The sequence below is a fragment of the Pavona decussata genome, unplaced genomic scaffold, assembly GCF_977016875.1.
Source record: "Pavona decussata unplaced genomic scaffold, jaPavDecu1.1 SCAFFOLD_51, whole genome shotgun sequence".
Lineage (NCBI taxonomy): Eukaryota > Metazoa > Cnidaria > Anthozoa > Scleractinia > Agariciidae > Pavona > Pavona decussata.
In genome coordinates, this window is record NW_028145473.1 from 2,385,381 (window position 1) to 2,392,500 (window position 7,120).

Genomic DNA, 7,120 nt, shown 5'->3' on the forward strand with positions numbered 1-7,120 from the left:
ACAAGTTGTCGCACTTTGTAAAAATTTAAGCTGTCACACTTTGTAATAACAAATTGTCGCACTTTGTAATAAGCCTTTAAATTACTTTTGAATAGGATGTTCTGTGGAAATAAGTGAACTAACTGATCACCCAGGGAACAAATACGTTCTTCTTTGATATTTTACCTTGCATGCTAAACTTAGGGTATGAAAAAGAAACACGTTCTCCTTCACGCTTTCTCCTCGCAATTGTTATTTTGGAGATCACACAGCTTGCTTAGCAATGATGGAATGCAATAAGTGAACAGAGGGGAGATAACTCTTGGTTAAAATGAAAAGATGCTCGAGAGGGTTGAGTCAAAGGGTTTGTAAAGGAGATAAAGACTTCTGTATATGAGTTTTTTGGAGGGAACGAGGGGGGGGGGGGGAGGGGAGTCACAGGAATGAAACATGAAAACAATGAACATGAAAAAAAATTTTTAGATAAAACTAGTGAGCAACCCAATCTAGAATAGAATCACCCAACTTGAAAGGAAAAACAGTTCCTTAAACTGAGGAGAGAGAAACATCCTGTTTGTTCAGTTGTTTATGAAGTTTTTCAAAACAACTAGTCAATTCCGTTTCATGTTATAGTTCGTTGTTGTTTATTCGAGGTTGAAAAAAAACAATTTTGATATTACTCTGATTCATTGCACTAGTACTAATATCACATAAACTGATTACGCTATGATGGTTGCTGTTACATGTTCTGGCTTACGTTAAGCTATGCAATGTTTTAATTAAAATACGATACTATTTCACAATTATTCTATTCAATTATAGTTAACGATACCTTCTTAGAAGACTCCCAGTCAAAGCCTATGTTTCCGGATCGTATCATTTTGTACAGCTGTTCTCAATACCAGAAAAATGTACCCTCTGCTCTTTTACTGATACAGCATGTCCCTGCAAGTTGCTTTTCATTTTCTTCCTCTCTTAAACCCCACGGAAACAAGCCTTTTTTTTTATTTTCATCCGCAGGAGATGCCAGTATATTTCAAATTCGAATCTTTATATAAGATCTTTTAAAGACCCCATGATAACTACCTTTCTTAACACCTGAATTAAGCTATCATTTACAACTGATTAAACTAGTTCCTAGCAATGGAGCGGCTTAACAAAACCAATTTTTAAAATTCATTATTCGTGGTGACAAAGTGTTTCTGTCAAGATACATCGTAGTCAAGACAAATAAAAATTGCGAGAAGCGTGGAGGAGAACGCGTTTCTTTTTCATACCCTCAGTTTAGTATGCAAAGTAAAATATCAAAGATGAACGTGTTTGTGCCCTGGGTGATCAGTTAGTTCACTTATTTCCACAGAACATCCTATTCAAAAGTAATTTAAAGGCTTATTACAAAGTGCGACAATTTGTTATTACAAAGTGTGACAGCTTAATTTTTTACAAAGTGCGACAACTTGTTATTACAAAGTGTGACAGCTATTTTATTACAAAGTGCGACAAGTGTTATTACAAAGTGTGACAGGTATTACAAAGTGCGACAGTTTTATTACAAAGTGCGACAGGTATTACAAAGTGCGATGATTATTACAAAGTGCGACAGAACAGACCGCTGGAATTGACTGATGCATTATGTCTGTGACTGGTTGAAAAGCTAAGAGGTTAATAGCTAAGTTAAAATAGCGAGATAAAAAAAGATAGGTCACACTGCTCGTTTAGGAGAAATTAACCATATAGTTATTGTAAAACCAAATGCAAGGCTGATCGGACAGTGAAAAAGGGTAATTTTATTGCCCAATATTTCGGTTAGACAAAACTAACTTAATTCGAAGGCTGTAAAAAGCAAAGTAAAAATTGGAAATAAACGGTTACAATATTTAAAATGATACTAATAAAAAGATGACATATGATTGGCTGATAAACATAGGAAGCAGAAAGGTGTGCATAAGCCATGATAAAAATAGAGATATAGACAGAGTTTCATCGCGTCTGTTCATCCCATAGGGTTCAACACTCTTGCCCATGAAAATTAAAAATGCTTCTTTAGCTTTACTTTTTTCACATTTCTGCTTAATCTCGTACCCCGATCTCAGTCGTCGGTTCGGGAATGTCGACCGTGCTGACCGTGGGAGATCTGGGTACGAGATTAATTTCTGCTTTCTATATTGGGCAATAAAGTTACCCTTTTTAGCTGTCCGATCAGCGTTGCATTTGCTTTTACGTTTTATTCAGTATTGTTGATCCTGGATGATCTACACAAAGATCCTTCACTTTTCTGCTGTTTGTACAAGTGGCTTTGCATTATTCAAGAGTTACCTGATTCATTTAGTTATTGGCTGGGCTTAGCGTTACCAGCATCAAGAAAAAATACATGTTTTGAGCAAGCTCGCGCTAAACGTAAGCTAATAAAAAAAAGAAAACAAAAAGAAAAGAAAAAGAAAATAAAGAAGAAATTACGCGCAGTAAGAATGGGCAATGCAATTCAATGAAATATTTTTTCTTGTTGTTCTTCCAACTGGGGACGAGTCAGCTATTTTTCCTTTTCCTCTTCCCGTGACACCCCGCGCGCCTCAATCCCCACAAAACACGTAATTGGCGACTGGGTATTCTGGGTTTCGATTTACTTCTGGAAGGGACGAGCATAGGCCAGTTTCAGGACCGTTTCAGGAAGCAGTTGTGTGCATTTCTTATGAGTGACTGATATTCCTTGAAGAATCGTTTGCGTAACGGTTGTTATGTTGGCCTGACGTTTTCCCTTTCATAAGGTAAGAGAACTTTCATGTGCACAGCAGCACTCTCGACAAGCGTATGCCGGATACCGGATGTAAACAGCACTAAAACTCGCAACTGGCATAATTCAGTGTACACTGTATAAGCTTAAGCTCATGTTTTCCCATGTTAGTCGTACTTAGTCAACCTATAAAAAAATGCAAATCCCAAGTTTGACCATAAATGAAGTATGGTCCGGTGGATTTGAAGGTTTTGAGCTAGTATTGTGAAGCCTGCAGACAGCACAGTGCATACGAACACTTCCGGTTTCGTTCTTGGTACGAGTTAATCCATGCCAGTCTGCAGAGTATCGCAAAAGTCGACGAGATCTCGCGTGAGCTGCTCTGTTCTGTAGACCGGGAGATGGTTAGTTCAAGAGTCAGTTAGTCTCAAATAATTATTTGTTGTTTCAGGGCTTTCAAGTATGCTGAAAAAAATGTAACAATTCCACACAATAGTGATAATTAATTCTGAGAAAGGTTGAACTGTTTACTTTGGTCATTCTTATAATTTGTTTTGTTTCCCATTAGCCTGTCTCTCTTGAAAGGTTGGTTGTAAAGAAAAAAGTCCAGAAAAGATATATTGGTAAACTAACTCCAAGCAAGCCTTGCGTATGAATTATCTTCCCTGTGACTGCTGACATGTTGCAACAAGTTGTGTTGCACTTTAATGCCTGGAATAATCAATTGATGATCGATAATTGGAAATTCAATTGATTAATCGGTAGCAATTGATGACAAATAGTTAATTGCTACCGATTGGTATTGGGCAAACGATGAACAATTAATAATCACAAGCTTGAATCCTCTAATTACTATTGATTGCCATTACTTGTGTCAATCTGACCAGTGGACAAGTGTTTTACGACTCGTATGAGTCGTATGAGTTGAAAAGGCACTTTCACAACCCAAACAAGTGGTGAGTATTGGACAACCCTCGGTTAAAGGGTTCCATGAATGCCCTTTGCTGTTGAAGTTGGCGAGCAATTAGTTGTTCAGAAGAAGAAAGGAGATCACAGGAACGCGCTGAAAGTGATCGATAAAATGCATGATCGTGGTCAACTGGGTCACTTCCAAAGAGATTTAATTTAGTAGCACTGCTCTGGTCTTTGAACTTAAGCCTTTTTTTTTGCCTTCGAAAAAATATGCAAATCGATGACAACGATGGTAACCAATGAAATTGATGGCAATTAAAAAACCCAAATTCTTTTTGACATTGATTGGTCATCGATTTCTGACATCGATTGGATTAATGTTTTCAATTGTTATTTATTATCGGTTAATTATCGATTATCACGCCACACACAAGAGGAGATGTCAGCAAGGCTTGTTGCTGGGACCAGTCCTGGGACATGCCCCATCATCCAAAGCTGGACTTATAAAAAAAAACTAGATGAAATTATGTAGTACACTGTAGCTCTGAAAATTGTATTGTGATTGACCAAATAGTTGGTGAGTTTCATTCCCTACAAAAAGAGCGAAAAATCACCAATTTTATCTTCTGTACCGGGTGTCTAGAAAGCGAAGACCGAAGACTGAAGGCCCCTTGAAAACAAAGATTCCTAGAAAATGAAGACCTCAAAAACGAAGACCCCTAGAAAATGAAGACCTTGAAAACAAAGACCCCCTAGAAAACGAAAACCTCGAAAATGAAGACCTCTTCAAAATTGTACCTGAGACAGGAAAGATCAATTGCACAACACTTCCTTCGGTCGTGTACTGCTTGTTTTAAATTGAAAATGAAGAGCTTTAAAACAAAGACCCCCTAGAAAACGAAGACCTTGAAAATGAAGACCCCTTCAAAATTATACCCTAGACAGGAAAGATCGATCGCACAACACTTCCTTCGGTCGCGTACTGCTTGTTTTAAATTGATCACCTGGTAAGTAATTCGTAATTCGTCCTGACAAGTCTTGTCAGGGTGTTACAAAAAGTAAGACCCTCGAAAACGGAGATAAAAGACCTAAGACCCCATCTTAGTTTCGGACTACGAAAACTAAGACTTCGATGAAAACGAAACCTGTCAAAATCATGCAGTGAACACCAGTAAAGCTTTCACAGTACGACGAACTCAACCAGGGCCACCGAAAAAACCGACACTTTGAAATTTAAAGAAATGTTCTCGTTTTTGATTGGTTTACAAGCTATTAAAGCCAGACTCCTTTGTTTTTAAAGTGACCTGTGATTGGCTGATCAGTGTTGGGTGGCCCCGGTTGAGTTCGTTGCACTATTAATAAAAATACGACATTATATCGAAACAGCGCGTGGCGCTTTCTTAACCACTGCTTTCGGCTCCTGGGGGTTGGGGCTTTGCTTTGCTTTGCTTTGCTTTGCTAGGTGATGATTACACAGATCTGAATATGTCTGAGTGTGAGTTTGGAATGGAATAATTTGTTGGTTGCATTTTCCTGTATGATACGTCACGTTAGGTTAGGTTTTGTTATTAATCTCATAATGTTTCATGTACCACGCGCATTTGATCATATGCTTTTTTGAATTTGCGTGTTAGAAATAATACAATTATTATTATTATTATTATTATTATTATTATTATTATTATTATTATTATTATGTTACTTTAAAATATAGAATTAGTGAAATAAAGTCATAAATTGAATTGTGTCAAAAAATAGAGTGGCCTCCTGTCAAGGGTGGCTATGACAGAGGTAGACAAATTCGTTACGATTATTGTGTATATTATTATGATGTTTATGATGATTAATTGTTTATGATTATGATTAATAGTTATTATAGTCTTTATTACTATTTCCTTGGTGTTTTTATACCTTTGATAAGGATCATTTTCTTTCAATTGGAAAGTAATTTTCTGAAACAGAAACTGACTTCAAATTTCTTGATCCTTTATTTTCAATCAGGAAGGAAATATAAGGTTAATTATCATCTTTTAGTTTCAATAAAGACTAGTTACACTGTAAAACATCCTTTGTAATGTTTGGTTTTGCTAACATCTACAGATGTTACATCAGAATGAAAAAGACTTCGAATTTCGGATTTGTTTTGAGTCGCACACCTTTCATTTTCGTTGAAAGCCAGACAAGAGCAACGCATGATTAGGCAACCAGAACTCAGTCTTTCTCTCTTTGGATCAGGTGGCTTTGTTATTCCCAAAGCACCAGCCTAGTGACAGCCAGGGTCCTATTTATATGTCCTCATCAAGGAGGTGAACGGGTACTTCCATCTTTGTTTATTAGAAGAGTCTGTCTTTGTTTTCGAGGGTCATGATCTTAGTTTTCGTAACACCCTGGCGAGACTTGTCAGGACGACTTCCGTAAGATTTACCGGGGTGCTTGCACAGAGCAAAAATTAGTTATATTTCATTGGAATTTCTGCCAAATTTAATTTACCATGCGATTGATTTAAAACAATCAGTACGCAACCGAAGGAAGCATTGTGCGATTGATCTTTCGTCTCACTGATATAATTTGGAGAGGGTCTTCATTTTCTAGGGTCTTCATTTTCAAGTCCTTCGTTTTCGAGGGGTCTTCAGTCTTCGCTTAGTAGACACTCCTCCTGTACCACCTTAAAAAACTGATGATGTAAACGGTGCATAGAATAACATATTGCATGAAGCTCAATTAGTCCCTCCAGGCAGTCTCATCCCTCAATGAATCCCAACCTTAGAAGGTTTTCAGTTGTTATGAGATGGATATAGGGGTTAGAGTTGCATTAGAATCATACAAAGCATGGTAAACTTGGAAACACATGTCTCATTGACAGCATATCTAGCCTACTCCTTCACCATTTTCTTCTCATTGCTAGACACTATATATACACCTGCAGACTAAGAAGCAGTTTCCCAGGGCCATTCTAAAGACCAATTTTGTGAGAATGCACCCTGTTTAAAGATTATTATTATTATTAAGTATACATACAATTGGTTATGAACTCCATCGACATTGAAAAACAGGTAGCTTTTAACAACAATACTATAACCTCTTTCAAGAAAAAATGGGCTCCTTTTAAATACTGCTCCTCAGAGAAAAACTAATTTTTTTGGTCAAATCAAAATATAGAAGCCAGGTTTTTTTTTTGCGTTTTTTTTTTTTTTATTCACCACGGCATACATTTATAGAAAGTTACAGTGAATAATAGACTAAGATCTTACATACGTTTACAGTGAATAATAATAGTAAAAGAAGAAGTAAGAAGTGGCGAGGAGACCTTAAGAAACCCGTGGGCTTATACTGAGAGGTCTCCTCGGAGATATGTTAGGACTGTAAGACTAGTAAAGACATTGTATTTAGATTTTTTAACATACAGTGGTAAGATTATAAAGACAGTAATAGAGTCGGACATTTCATACAATTAACTGAGGAAATCAAGAAGCTTCCTTTTGAACATGGATAGACTAG

At 36.9% G+C, this 7,120-nt stretch overlaps 1 protein-coding gene across 9 annotated transcripts in view; it reads left to right on the forward strand.

The window, feature by feature from the left end:
* LOC146481049 (uncharacterized) overlaps positions 1–7,120 on the forward strand; it is a 418,045-nt gene that overhangs the window by 158,675 nt on the left and 252,250 nt on the right. For 6 of the 9 annotated variants that reach the window (XR_014864519.1, XR_014864520.1, XR_014864518.1 and 3 more), the window contains exon 1: positions 2,591–2,744. The exons of the other annotated variants lie outside the window; for them this stretch is intronic. The gene's annotated coding sequence lies outside the window, so the exon portion shown is untranslated. Of the gene's footprint in view, positions 1–2,590; positions 2,745–7,120 lie in introns of those variants that run through there. 9 annotated transcript variants of the gene reach the window in all.